Source organism: Pseudorca crassidens, chromosome 10 (genome assembly GCF_039906515.1).
Source record: "Pseudorca crassidens isolate mPseCra1 chromosome 10, mPseCra1.hap1, whole genome shotgun sequence".
In the NCBI taxonomy this organism is placed as follows: domain Eukaryota; kingdom Metazoa; phylum Chordata; class Mammalia; order Artiodactyla; family Delphinidae; genus Pseudorca; species Pseudorca crassidens.
Window position 1 is genome coordinate 82,042,522 of NC_090305.1, and position 14,201 is coordinate 82,056,722.

General features: G+C 49.3%; 1 protein-coding gene across 7 annotated transcripts in view; it reads right to left on the bottom strand.

The window, feature by feature from the left end:
* ADAMTS9 (ADAM metallopeptidase with thrombospondin type 1 motif 9) overlaps positions 1-14,201 on the bottom strand; it is a 224,177-nt gene that overhangs the window by 17,917 nt on the left and 192,059 nt on the right. Inside the window, exon 41 of one of the 7 annotated variants that reach the window (XR_010947100.1) lies at positions 13,600-13,735. The exons of the other annotated variants lie outside the window; for them this stretch is intronic. The gene's annotated coding sequence lies outside the window, so the exon portion shown is untranslated. Of the gene's footprint in view, positions 1-13,599; positions 13,736-14,201 lie in introns of those variants that run through there. 7 annotated transcript variants of the gene reach the window in all.

Consider the following 14,201-nt stretch of genomic DNA (forward strand, 5'->3'; position numbering starts at 1 on the left):
GAAGGTCTCAAATTCCCAAACTCAGCTGTAATAAGGAGTTCTTCTCTCCCACAAGTCCTGGCTGTGAGTAATCAAGGAGAAAATGGTCTGTGAGAAAAACACACAACAATGTTACTTACCTTCTATGTGTATATATGCACGTAGGAAAATGCAAAGTACAAGCTCAGGAAAGACAGACCCCCAAACCTGGAACCTCCAGTAAAGAGGGTCAGCATCATGATTAAGAGTGGTGGTCCACGTCAGACCTACTGGAGAATGGACTTGAGGACATGGGGAGGGGGAAGGGTAAGCTGGGACAAAGTGACGTAAAACGTAAAATAGCTAGCTAGTGGGAAGCAGCCGCATAGCACAGGGAGATCAGCTCGGTGCTCTGTGACCGCCTGGAGGGGTGGGACAGGGAGGGTGGGAGGGAGGGAGATGCAAGAGAGAGGAGATATGGGGATATATGTATAACTGATTCACTTTGTTATACAGCAGAAACTGATACACCATTGTAAAGCAATTATACTCCAATAAAGATGTTAAAAAAAAAAAGAGTGGTGGTCCAAGGGAACTTTAGCCTCATCTATGATGTATTAAGTTTTTTAAAAAGGAGAATGGATTCATCTCTTACTTGGGTAATTAAGTTTAATTGCTTAAATAAGAAAACTGGCTTAGAGCATGCTTCTCCAGGGAACTTCAAGAAGCTTAGCTGGCTGATTTCCCTGAGGCCAGGTCAGGGTCCAGCCTCCCACCCACCCACCCACCGTGTGGTCCCGGAATTTAAGAGGTGGGTCTGCCAACTTAATTACTAACTCAACTGAAAAAGTGACTTTTTGGAGAGTAGTATTAATTTTGATGTCAACATGTCAATTTCTTTTTTTTTTTTTGAAGAAAGCATCTGGTTATGTTCTTCCAACTATTGTTAAAGCAAAATTAGATGGGAAGACAAATGCGCACAAATTACTATTTTGGGAGACTCTTGAGAACATAAAAATATGAAATAAACAGCATCAAGAAAATGCTCAGGGCTTCCCTGGTGGCGCAGTGGTTGAGAGTCCGCCTGCCGATGCAGGGGACACGGGTTCGTGCCCCGGTCCGGGAGGATCCCACATGCCGCGGAGCGGCTGGGCCCGTGAGCCATGGCCGCTGAGCCTGCGCGTCCGGAGCCTGTGCTCCGCAACGGGAGAGGCCGCAACAGTGAGAGGCCCGCGTACTACAAAAAAAAAAAAAAAAAGAAAATGCGTTCAGCTGTGGATGGGGTATAACTGCGTCCTCCACTCTTCCTTGGTGAATTTCAGGCACACACCTCCTTCCTAAATCCTGTTCTTAACAATTCTCAGGAGCTTAGGGGTGAAAAATCATACAACCAACACTTAAAAATCGTCAATGGATCAGACATGTGATGGAGAATTTATAGCCACAGATCTTCCTAAATCTCGGAGCTAACCGTTGGTCTCAACTGCTTCCTCTACAATCTTGACCAAATCCACTGCCTAAGCCACAAAATACTTACACAGTCCTCATGTGTAAAGCACTTTGTACTTTTCTTTTCTCCCAGCCTGCCAGAACTGGTATCAAATTCTCCCTCCTGCTGGGCCCATATTGTTTAAAAAAAAAAAAAAAAAAAGATTCCCTGGCCTCTTTATGCCTCCCTCCAAGGCATTCTGAATATCCCCTACTTCATAGGAGAAACTAAAAATAATTCAAAGCTCCTTTTTGTTACTCTTTACCAGAAACTGGGAGGAATCAGCAAACTCAACTACAAGAATTAGGTAGGAGTGTGTTCTTTGACTATACTTGGCCCATGGAAATGAAGCATTTCTTTAAAGACCAGGAATCCCGAGGTCACCTAAAGATCATAGATAGTGCTGAGGAAGGAGTCATCTATGGGCCAGAAGGACAAGGAAGACAGACCTGGGAAACCTAAGTGAAGAAACTGCAGGCTACAGAGTGGCCTGGACATAGGAATAATCACAGTCAACAGAGAGAGAGGAGCCTCCAGCTGTAGACATCATCGTAAGATCTCCTTCAATTCTCATCAAAACCCAGGCAGCATCCCCATTTTACAGATGAGAAAACCAGAGGCTAGAGAGGTAAGGTCACATAATCAGTACGCAGAGGAGCTGGAACTTTAACCAAGGCAGTCTGACTCTAGTATTTATATACAGAACTGCTAGGAAGGAAGGAAGGAAGGAAGGGAGGGAGGGAAAGAGGGAGGGAAGGAGGAGGGAAAGAGGGAGGGAGGGAGGGAAAGAGGGAGGAAGGGAGGGAGGGAAGAGGGAGGGAGGGAGGGAGGGAAAGGGGGAGGGAGGGAAAGAGGGAGGGAGGGAGGGATGGTTAGTTTGAAAGAGACTAGAATTGAGAAATTCAGGCTTTGGAACAATCAGCAAACATCTTGAACCTAAGCAATGTTTGGAGGGGAAATAAATTGAGGTTCACAGAGCAACCAGGAATATCAATCCAGCAAAGCCAGACTGCACATACATGCCAAAGGAAGACACGTCAATCTGGGACCTAATGGAAACAGATGACACACTCAAATTAGGATAATTGGAGGAAGGTTTATTTAGAAAGGGCCTATTTAAATAGCTGCAGGCGCAAAGGACCATAAGGGCTAGTGCAATCACCCAGGGCTGGGAGCAGCTAAGGGGTCATGTCCTCAGATCTGAAGGGACGGGGGAGGGAGCTGTTAGCAGAGCTGACAGCATTGCACAGAGGGGTTAGCCTGAGAGAAGCCAAGACCTTAGTCTAGAGAGCACACCTGGCCAAGTTGACCTTGAAAGGAAGGGCCAACAACCCCCCCCCCACACACACACACACTCCTTCTCTGCTCCTTCCCTCCAGTCTCCCCTGGGCTCTGCAGGGGCAGACCCCACCTGAATGCCAAAGGGTAAGGATGCCCTGTGACAGTCAGCCAGACACCAGGCACAGCGGAGGCGGTAGGGGGAACCCACGATGCCCACCTTGAGGATGAAGACAGTGCTTTTACCAAGAGACAGTGCAGAGGAGTGGGCAGATAAGGGCTGAGGGTTACGTACTGGCTCGTGTGTGGAGTCATAACGTCACATGAAAACCCACCCTCAGCCACTGGGTGGGAAATGCCATTTCCACAGCGGGTTGGCTAAGACCTGGGTGAAGCACTTCATGGTGGTGCAGGTTCCGGGAGCCCCGGGGATGTTTCCCTCCATGATACCACGTAGCACAGGGCCTCACAGAGGGTGTACCGACACCTACTAGGGCTGCTGGAGCGCTGGGCATGGGTACTCAGGAGAAGGACGGCCAGCCTTCCGGGCCAACGAACAGAGGTGAGAAGAGTGATTGATCAGTCCGACCACTGATCCTTCCACCTCTCACTCAAAGGCACAATCAGGAAGGCATCTCTTTGTTCATATCTGGACCCCACTCCCAAGGGACTAAGGGACCTTGGTGATAGAGTTGGGAATGAGCCATGTTCAGAAAAATTTTAAAAAAAGGAACATGTCGTTCAAGCAGAGGACTCTCTGTGTTCTTAAGGGCTTGGACATGTAGTGAAAGTAAAAGTAAAAAAAAACAAACAAAATGCCTCTTTACACTGGGCTGTGTGTGGCTAGAACCACAGCTCTTGTTCAAGAAGCTGGGCATCTAGTCAGGGCACCCAGAGCGTGCAAGTCTTCAGGACGGTGAGAAAGGAAGCCCAGGATCTGCAGGGCGCTGAACACAGGACAGCCAGCCCTGGGAGCAGCAGACAAGGCTGCCCCGATGACAGGGGCTTCGTGTTGTTCTGGGTCACGGCCTGACAAGGGGCCAGTCCACGAGGAACACTACACTCCTCTGGAAGATACTGGAAATTAGGTGCCCATCAACTCAGGTTTCCTTGTGCAACCGGCTGGAAGCAAGCCGAGAGTAGAAATTACCCTAAGGTGGAAACACACAACAGCGTCCATCAGGGCGGACCTGCCTCTGGAGGAAATCGATGCCACTCCCCACTATGAGCTGGAATTTCCAACCATTGAATTTCCAGATTTGCCAACTGGCCGTCGCTTAAAAGCAAAGTCTACACAGGTGAAATTTTAGAACCGAGACGTATGTGATGTAGTGCTGCTTCCTGGGGACCAGGTATTTTCTTATTTACATTTTAAACCTTACAAAAAAACTTTTGAGGAAGTTGTCTGGTTTATAAAATTGCAAGAGAAAATTAAAGAGAAGGGCATAGAAAAGGAAGCGGGATTTCTTTAGTCAGTGAATGAATGAAGGGATTTTGTTTTGAACACACATTCCATGAACTAGAACATAAGCTTGTTCTTTATCCCCACTAAATACATGTTGAATAAATATTGAAAGAATTTTAGCATGAAAAAGTAAAGTAACAGCCTGCCCCAGACAGCGCCCTGTGGATAGTGAACCCTGACAGAGATTTTTCTTGGGGAAATATGAGCCTCTAGTCCCACAAATGAACAAAATGTGTTAAACGCAGAACATGGCTTTGCTGGTTGATTTTCCTGTCTTTTATGTTGACTTCGGACAAACTCAAGTTCATTTCATTGAGCCTTTGCTCTATGCCAGGCTCTAAATGTTGAATATGGTTTATTTAATACCTAAGGGACTTTCAAGGATACACAGACTTTGATGTCAGACACGTGGTTATTTAAATTTCTTATAATTAAACAAAATTTAAAATTCAGCTCCTATATTTTAAATTAGTCATGTATCAAGTATGCAAGAGGCACACGTGGCTACAGATGACCGCACTGCACGGCGCAGATACAGGACATTTCCATCATCACAGGAAGGACTGTTGGACAGCACAGTCCTTCTAGATCCTTCAGAGCTGTTTCCACCTCCTCTGAAATCATTTTAGGCAGAAAAGCGGCCATTAATTGAGCACGTCCTCTGGGCTGTACAAGGTTCTGGGTCAGTTATGTAAGATCATCTCACCCCATTTTAGAGATGAAAGATCTTGAACACAGACAGGCTAAGTAACTTTCTCACCATCACACAGCAAGTGAGTTGCAGAGCCATGGCTTTGCTCATTCAGGTGACGCCACCTTCCAAGGGCATCCTCCGACCCCAAGTGTTAGTGAAAGCAGCACCAGGGATAAGAAAGAAATGCTGAGGATTCTGGCCTTCCTGACAGAGGAGTGGCCACACACCTCTGGGGTCAGATAGACAGGCTAGACGACCAAGCCCGGTCTTGCCAGTGACTACCTGGGTGACAATGGCCAAGTCATTTATCCTAAGTATATGTAAAATGGGGGATGCTTACAGCACCTACCTTGTAAAACTAAGAGGATTAAATGAGACGGTACACGGAAAGCACTTAGCACAGTATCTGGTACACAGAGGCCGTTTAATACATGCAGATACGATTATTATTTTCGGAGCGAATCCCTTTCTCCTAGTTGACTTGGAAACAGCAAGATTTGCCTCGCTCCCAGCAATGCACATTTCCGAGTCTAGCACGCCCTCTGCTGGCCACTCCTGGATACATCACCCGGGCGGGTGTTCCCTGAAGGGGACCTTCCTGAGTGTTCTGGGGCAACTTGACTCTAAAACAAGAACGTCCCACTTGAGCATTTGGGGAGAGGGGGGAGAAAGGGGGGAAGGTGAGGGGAAGAGGAGGATGGAGGAAGGGAGAGGGGTCTTTCACATCCCGTCTCCTCTTAGCACTCAGGAGAAACTCAGGGCTTTCTAACTTTGCTGCGATCTGATCTTCGTCGCTGCCTTAACTGACAGGCAGATAGAGAAGATGCACCTCTTCACGTTCCTAGGCTCACCGTCCAGCCCCTGTTCCCAGGGGCTTCTGGCTACAGGCCACCTACAAGCACAGGCTCGTAACTACCACCATGGAGTTACCTTCAATGATGCTAAACGTGAAGTCCCACCCCTGACCCCATATCCAATCCATCTAAACGTCCTGTTGATTTTTTTCCCTCTAAATATATTTAAAATCTGTTCCTGCCTCTCCACCTTCTCTGCCGTCCCCCCAGTCTAAGCGGCCACTTGGTTCACGTGGACCTCTGCATCGACCTCCTCTTCTCCCTCCAGTCTAGTCTTCACGGCCGCTAGAGCGGAGATCCTCGCCGCGGAGCTGCAGGCAACGCCCTGGGGAGCTTTAACAAACTACCGCCGCGCAGGTGCCAACCGCACTCAACGCAATCAGAGTCTCGAGGTGGGTGGGGTTTTTAACATTCACAGATCTTGAAAGGCCTGGATGTTGCCTGCAGCCAGGAACGAGAACCACGGGGCTTGCTGTCGGGACCCGCAGCATCAGCTTCCCCTGGAGGGCCTGGCAGACCACAGACAGCTGGGTCCCACCTCAGAGTTTCTGATTCAGCAGATTGGAGCTAGGCCTGACAACTTCCATGTCTCCCAAGTTCCCGGGTGATGTTGACATTGCTGGTCTGGGACCACACTGTGAGACAACTGCTGTAAAAATGTAACTCGGACCACAAAACCCCACTTAAATGGCTTTATGTGTGTATAGAAATCCACCTCCCATATACCCTGGCCCCCCACTCCCCTCTGCTCCAGCTACACTGCCTCCTGTCTGCCTTTTGACCACTTAAAGACCTTCGCACTGCTGCTGTCTTTCCCCAGAGGGATTCTCCTTTAGTTCTTCTCTTGTCTGGTTGCCCCTTAATCTTCTAGGCCCACAGAAAGGTCACCTTCTCAGAGAGGCCTTCCCTGATTGCTCCATCCAGGCTGTGCCTCACCTTCCCCTCACCCCTTATTCTCTATCTTAGCAACCTGTTTGTTTCCTTTCTAGCACTGATTACAATTTTCAATTATTTTATCTGTCTGCTCACTTATATGACATCTTCCTGTCTGCCAGAATGCAAGTTGTATCAATATGAGGAAAAGGGCTTTCATCTTCTTCTTCAGTGCCTGGCACATAGTAGGTGCTCAATGAGTGGTCACTGAGTGAGGGAGTGAAGAGAAACACAGAAGCAGAGAACGTGAGGCATAGACATAATAGTAATAATGGAAGCAGGAGCCTTCTTTTCTCCTGAGAGGTTGCCGTGTGCTGGTCTTTTGATATTACATCTCTAATCACACAAGGACCTGGCAAGGTAAATGGTATCATCTTCAAGGTACAGATGTGGAAATGAAGACCCAGAAAGGTACAGAAACTTGATGAGGCCACACAGCTGGGAATCCAGGCTGCGTGCTTGCACATTCACTGTAAAAGAGGGAAGGAAGGGAGGGAGGGAGAGAACGAGGGAAGGAGAAAGAGATGGCGGGAGGGGCAGCAAAGGCAGAGCTTGAAGAACCCTCCCCTTGGGGAATTTTTAACTCTAAACTCTTAGCCAAGGAGAAAATAAAAAACTGGGCTGAAATCAAAGAACCCCTGCCCTACTTTCCAGCTCTCTGATCCTCCCGGTATCTCTTCAGAAGAGAATGATCAAGCAATGACGGGTATCTCAACTTCAAAGATGTTTTCGCAGCTTGCCCAGAGCCTTTGGACGAAAAGCCTGGATAGGAAATGATAAAGGCAGGACCTGAATCTTGCCCTGCTTCCTGCTCAGCTGGCCCTCACCTCCACGCATCACACCTGGGAACAGCCCGCTCAACTTCCTTTTGTGGCCACCGTCTCACGACTGTATTAGTTAAGGTGACACTAGATGCTAGAACAGACGACCACCTCCCTCCCCAGACTCAATAGCTTGACATGACAGAAGTTCATCTCTCCATTAAAGTCCAAAATCAGTGCTCCTGATGGGGGGAGGTGTCCTCCTCTTGTGGCTGGGGAAAGGGACAGACTATGAGGGTTTCATGAGCCAGGCCTGGAAGCTGTGCACATCATTTGCACTGCCAGGCACAGGCCAGAATTCCGTCACGTGCTCATACTTAACTGCAAGGGAAGCTGGGCAATAGAGCCTAGCCGTCAAGGTTAGCCAACAACCAGCCAGTCTCTGCCTCATGCCCTGAGCTCTGTGATAAGCTCTCCACCCCAGTGCACCTCCTCTCTCTGATGACAGAATTTCTACAATCGCAGAGAAGACTAGAAATGCAACCAGTCCTAGGAGAGGGACAACCTTGATCTTAAATCCACATCACAGAGGAAATGACAGGTGTTCAGTGATCCCCTGAGAGGAGGCTGGAGGTTTGGGGAAGGACAAGGAAGAAAGAGGAGGCTAGATGCACAGTTTGCTCAAGTCCAGTCTTGGCTAAGAGAGCACGACAGCTTTGCCCGCCATTTTGGTGTGGTTTCCAAAGTCTACCTTGACTTCACTTTTAGATTTTTCAAAATTTCACTAACTGAGCAAACATTTATTATCCCTTGTTTTGCAGACATAGTCCTAGGCACATGGGGTACCAATAAAGAAAGAATACGACGTAAGCCCTATTCTTTATCTCATTGAGATTTTAAAAATACCTGTGATACAAGTTGGACACAAATAATATTCAAGATTATATTCTACATGTGCCATAAATGATCTCATTTAATCTTCACAATAATCCTATGAGGTAAGTACTATTACTGTCTCCATTTTACAGAGATGAAAAATGAAATAAAGATGAAATAATTGTCCCAAGTCCCACCACTCTAAAGACGCAGGAATGAGTCTTAACTATATTATGCTGTACCTATTAAACTACAGGGCTGTATGCATATTGACATAAGCACAGGCATAATGCAGTCAGCTTTAGAGAAGAGAAGGAGGTTTGGAGTTCTAAACAGTTAGTGAATCCAAGAACAGGTTGAAACTGAGCTCAAGTAATTGCAAGATGAGTCTGGAGCGAAGCAAGCTGGGTGGCCCTGGAGGAGATGCTCTTGCTTCCTGTTTGTCAGTTCCCCCTTCTGTAAAACGAGGGAGCTGGCTCAGATGATTCCTAAATCCCTTTGTTCCTGTACAAGCAGCAGCACCACCACTGGGAAGGGCAGAAGTTGTCATCAGGCAGATTCAGGTTCTTTCTACCTATCTGAGCTTTTGTTTTCCCACTTGTGAAACTGGCATTGGGTCTGATTTGCTAATTTTTCTTTCCCTCGTGTCTGGCACAGGATATATAATAGGAGTTCAATTAATCCTGGTTCCCCCCCTTCATCTCGCATCTGATTACAGATGGCAGGAATCGTGGGAGCAGAAGGCAGATCGTGGGAGCTGCTTCTAAGAGTGCAGAGGGTATCTGAACCTCCATGCTAGGGAACCAGGGGCATCCAGAGAGCAGCTGAGGACCAAGCGTAACACCTGCCCCATCTTCCCCACAGTCCACGCCCTTTTCCATCAAGCCCAGGGCAATTTCCAGTCCCATGAATCTGGATGCCCACAGATCTCTCAGAATCCCCCAGAAGCAGGTTCAGGACTTTGGGGTGGAGGGTGCAGCGAGATGAATAGCAGATGTCCCCGCAGGCCTCCCCAGCCAGCCTTCTTCCTTACGAATACTTCTGGGACACTCCCAGGAGCTGTGCTCGCCTGGCAGATACTGAATAAGGCAGAAGGAGCAGGGAGGAAAAGCAGCGTCGTGGAACGGTTGCCTGGTTACATGGTAGTCTGGGTTGCAAGGTCTCCTCCCCTGGAGGCTGAGGGTGAGGTGCTGAGCAGGGGAGCGGAGGGGAGGGGTACAGCTAGCATCAGCATCTAGATGTGGTGCCTTCCTTCCCCCACCTCCAGCTGCCCACAGGCCAGGCCAGGACAAGCGGACCAGCCACGTGGGTAGGGAGCCTCGCTCACTCGCTGACCAGCTGGAGGATTTGGGCAAGTTGACGTAGCCTATCCCTGCCTTCCCTTCCTCACCTTTCAAGTGAGTCTAATAATAGTACACACCTCACTGGGGTCCAGCAAGGCTTCCAAACAGATAATGCAGGAAAAGGGCCGAGCACGGGGACTGGAACACAGTAGGCTGACCGTAAGAAAAGCTAGCGCTGCCCAGCCAGAGCTGGAGGCTGATGGAGGGAGCAGTGAGAAGTCCCGAGTCAGAACAGGCTACCCAATGTGAGGTCCCAGTGCAAACTGCAGGGCCCCTCGCTCAAAAAGCAGGAAAGAGGTGCTTCCATTAAAGGCACTAAAACAGAAAGCTTTTTTTCTTTTTCTCCTTTGGCAGTCTCTCAGGATGACAGTACTTTCTGCTTGCTACTTAATGCCATGGGCGTGGGGAGAGTGCACACCTTCACAGGCACCCAGGAGCCCACCCCGCAGCCTGGTGTGTGTGTGCATTGCCCATTAGCTGCCCGGGTCCTGGGGGAGCAGGATAGGGAGTTAGCATCTCCCTTTCCCACAGGCCTTCCATCCCAACCTGTGGTGGACAGGTGACACCAAACATGGCAATCTCTACACCAGGGTGCACTAGGCACCTGAGTCAGGGTCAAGAGAAACTCACTCCTGGCAGGTTGCCCACTGAAAGCACCATGGTGCTGCCAGCCTAGGGCGGGGACGGCTGTGGTCATGCTCTCCCCTGAGATGCTCTGGGGTACGGGCGGCAGCCCTCCCCATGCCCAGGCCCCTGATGGGGATGGGTGGGGGGAACGGGGCTGGAAGAGCAGCGGGGAGGGGCAGAATGGGCCAGTCCTGGGACAGCAGGGAAGCTGGGGGCTGAGAACCCAGCTGGGGAGGTAGTGGGAGGTAGGGCTTCACGTGAACTGAGGTTCCCAACCCTCGGTACAAGCTCCGTTGTCCTACCGGACTCAGCTTCCAAACCACAAATTTAAACATTAAAATGATTCAAGATGTGACAGCAGGCCATTCAATTCCAAGTGCGGGTCCTGGTCTTACACCATCACAGTGACCCTGAGCTCTGATCCTGGCTGTCACTAACTCCCCCTCTCTAGGCCTTGGTTTCCTCTTCTCGAAATGAGGTGGGTGAGGGGATGGGGCTATGTGGTTTGTACATCCCCTTCCAGCTTCTATATTGTATAACTTCTGTCCCACTGACATGCTGTGTAGCCACAGGCAAGTCCCTTTCCCTCTCTGGGCATCAGTCTTCCCATCTGTGAAGTGGGAATTCCTGAAGCACCCTTCCAGGGTTAATGCTCAAAGACATGCCTTTTCTCCTCCCCTCCTTTGTTTGAGGGGACTTTTCCTTTTGGAGGAGGAAGTAAATATTTGGGATATTTCTGGTCTCTTCCTTCTGTCCAGGAGGGAAGTACAATCACCTGTGTTATGAATTGAATGTTTGTGTCCCCCTGTGAGATAATAGAAAATATACATTGGTCTCTTCCCACAGTTCCTGGCTCAGAGCTCTTGAAGCCCTTGTAACTTCCTAAGTGATAAGTATACTAAGGGCATCTTTTGTTCTAATATTTGGTCTTTGGCTCCAGTTCCTGACACAGGGAAACTCTTGTAATTTCCTGGGTGATAGGACTGTCTTTTGTTCTAATGATGTAACTCTGGGTGGGTTCCTGAGTGGCTCCTGGATGGGGGCTGCTCACTATAAAGGCCAAGCGGTGATTACAAGCTTGGAATTTTCAGCCCCTGGTCCCACCATCCCCCAGTCTCTTGAGAAAGGAGAAAGGCTAAAAATGGAATTATGATCGAGCACACCTACGTGAGGAAGCCTCCATAAAACCCCCAAAGTGCAGACTTTGGAGAGCTCCCAGGTTGGTAAATGCACCCCTGTACCAGGAGGGCGACACACCCAACTCCACGGGAACAGAAGCTCCCGTGCTCAGGATCGTCCCAGACCTCGCCCTATGTATCCCTTCATCTGGCTGTTCATCATATTCTTTAATAAACTGGCAAACGTAAGTGTTTCCCTGAGTTCTGTGAGCTGATCTAGCAAATCACTTGAGCCTGAGGAGGGGCTCATGGGAACCTCTAATTTGTAGCCAAATCAGGCAGAAGTTGTGAGTCACATGAAACGGCGACTGGCATCTGAAGTGGAGGCCAGTCTCGTGAGACTGAGCCCTTACCCTGCGGGATCTGACGCTACCTCCAGGAAGGTGGTGTCAGAATTGAGTTAAACTGTAGGACAGCCAGCTGGTGTCACAGAATTGCTTGGTGGTGGACCGTCCCCCACCCAAGCATTTGGTGACTGGAGGTGTCAGAAGTGAGGTGTCCTGTGTGAAAGTGAAGGAGAAAGATGCAGGAGGAGAACTGTAGGCTTTTCCACTCAGCCCCCTTCCCCCACAAACCATATGTTGAAGCCCTAACCACCACCGTGAGGGCATCGGGAGGTGGGGCCTTGAGAGGCAATTAGGTTTAGATGACTTCATGTGGGTGGAGCCCACCCTCACCTCACTGATGGAATTAGCGCCCTTTTAAGAAGAAGAGACACCAGAGCTTCCTCCTTCACTGTGTGAGGATACAGGGAGAAAGGGACCATCTGCAAGCTAGAAAGAGGGCCCTCACCAAGACTGAATCTGCCGGCACCTTGACCTTGGACACCCCATCCTCCAGAACTGTGAGTAACAAATGTCTGTTGTCTAAGCAGTCCAGTCAGTGATATTCTGTTACAGCAGCCTGAGCAGACTGATACAGCCTGTAAGGAAGGCTCACCAACCGATGGAACAGAAGGGCAAAGAAGAGCAGGTCATCAGAGAAGTGGTGAGACAGCAGGCAGCACTGTGAAGTGACTCATTCATTCATTTACACGTTCATTCATTCATTTGCCTGGACACCTGCAGCAGCCTCTACCCCATCTCCCGGCTTCCACGCTCTTTCCTCTCAATCCACTCTCCACACAACAGCCTAAGGGAGCTACTTATATGATAAACAGAACTGTGCCCTTCTCTCCTGAAAACCTCTATCAGCTGGGGTTAGGTTCAACTGTGATAGACAACTCACACTGATAGTGTCTTAAATAAGACAGACGTTTACCTCTCTCTCACAGAAGCATCTGGCGCTGTTAAGGCGGCACGATGGTCAGAATCCAAGCCCCGTCTAGCTGGTAGCATGGCCATCCCTGGCTTCCATTTCCAAGGTTACTTCAAAGTCCAAGATGGTGCTAGGGCTCCAGCCATTGAATCTACATCCCATAGGGCAGCAAGGCCGGGGGGACACTCCATCCTTTCAAAGATACTTCTCAGAAGTTGCATACACCACCTCGGCTGCCATTCTAGTGGCTAGAGCTTAAGTCACATGACCACACCACCTACACAAGAGGCAGGCAGCCATGTGCCCAGTTCAATGTTGTGGGCTTTATTAATGAGGAAGAGGGGGGTGGGGGATGGATGCTTGGAAACCATTGATCTTTACCACACAATCCTTCCACAGCTTCCTTCTGCCCTCAGAATAAAACCTATACTATGCCCCAAATGGCCGGGCCAATTTTCCTACCATCTCTCCTCCCAGCCTCCTTCCCTCAACATGTTGCAGGCCCACTGGCCTACTTTGGGTCTCTCAAAGGCCAAGGCTCTTTCCCACACAGGGGTATTTATCCATGCTGCTCCCTCAGCCCTGGGACACCCACACGCTGCTCTGTGCGGGCTGGCTCTTTCTTCAGACCCCAGAGAGGCCTCCCTACCACGCCATCTAACAGAGCTCCCCTCATCCTTCTTTCTTGACTCTGTTTTTCCTTTGTTTCTTTATAGCAAGAATGACATCTTAAAACTACTCTATTATCTGATTTAAAAACAACAACAAACAAACAAACAAAGCCATGAATCCCTGCACCAAATGCCTACCTTTTTGGTTGATCTCTGCCATTAGAAAGGCAGCTTGACGAGGGGAGGGTTTGTGTCTGCTTCAGAACTGTATCCCCAGAGATTCTCTGAGCAAATATTTCTTGCTCTCCCACTATGTACCGGGAACTTAAAAGACAGTACACAAATCCAGGCTTCTTCTCAGCTGCAGAGAGGCCACGAGATGAGACCTGGGCTCCATCTGTTGGAGAGGAGCTGAAGGGGGCAGGGAGGTAGAGAAAGGAGTCCAGTAAGCCCCTAATAACAGCCCTGCAGCAGCCAGGCTTACGGTTAGGGTCCTTTTTTGCCTCCTTTCTGGCCCCATCCTATGTCTCCACCCTCATGTTAAGGACCCGCTGTTATCTTTTCTGGCCTGTAATTTATTCCTTATCCTTGTAAGAAGCTTTATACCCTTTCTGGAGGAGGGTGAGTGTATAAACAAACAAACACGAGATAAAATATACAAGGTACTTGGGGGTCTGCAGTATCCAGGAATAGAAGCCTACTCTACCGCAGTGCCAGGCTCCTCCTGCGGACCACAGAGCCCAGCAAGCACCCAGCCATCGACCTGCCAACTCCTCTGGGGTGTCTTTAAGGGCTTCAGCTGGGTGTGTCCAGAAAGCAACTCACAGCCCTTTTCAGGTTGCTCTCCCGCAGTCTTGGTGAAATCAACTGTCTGAGG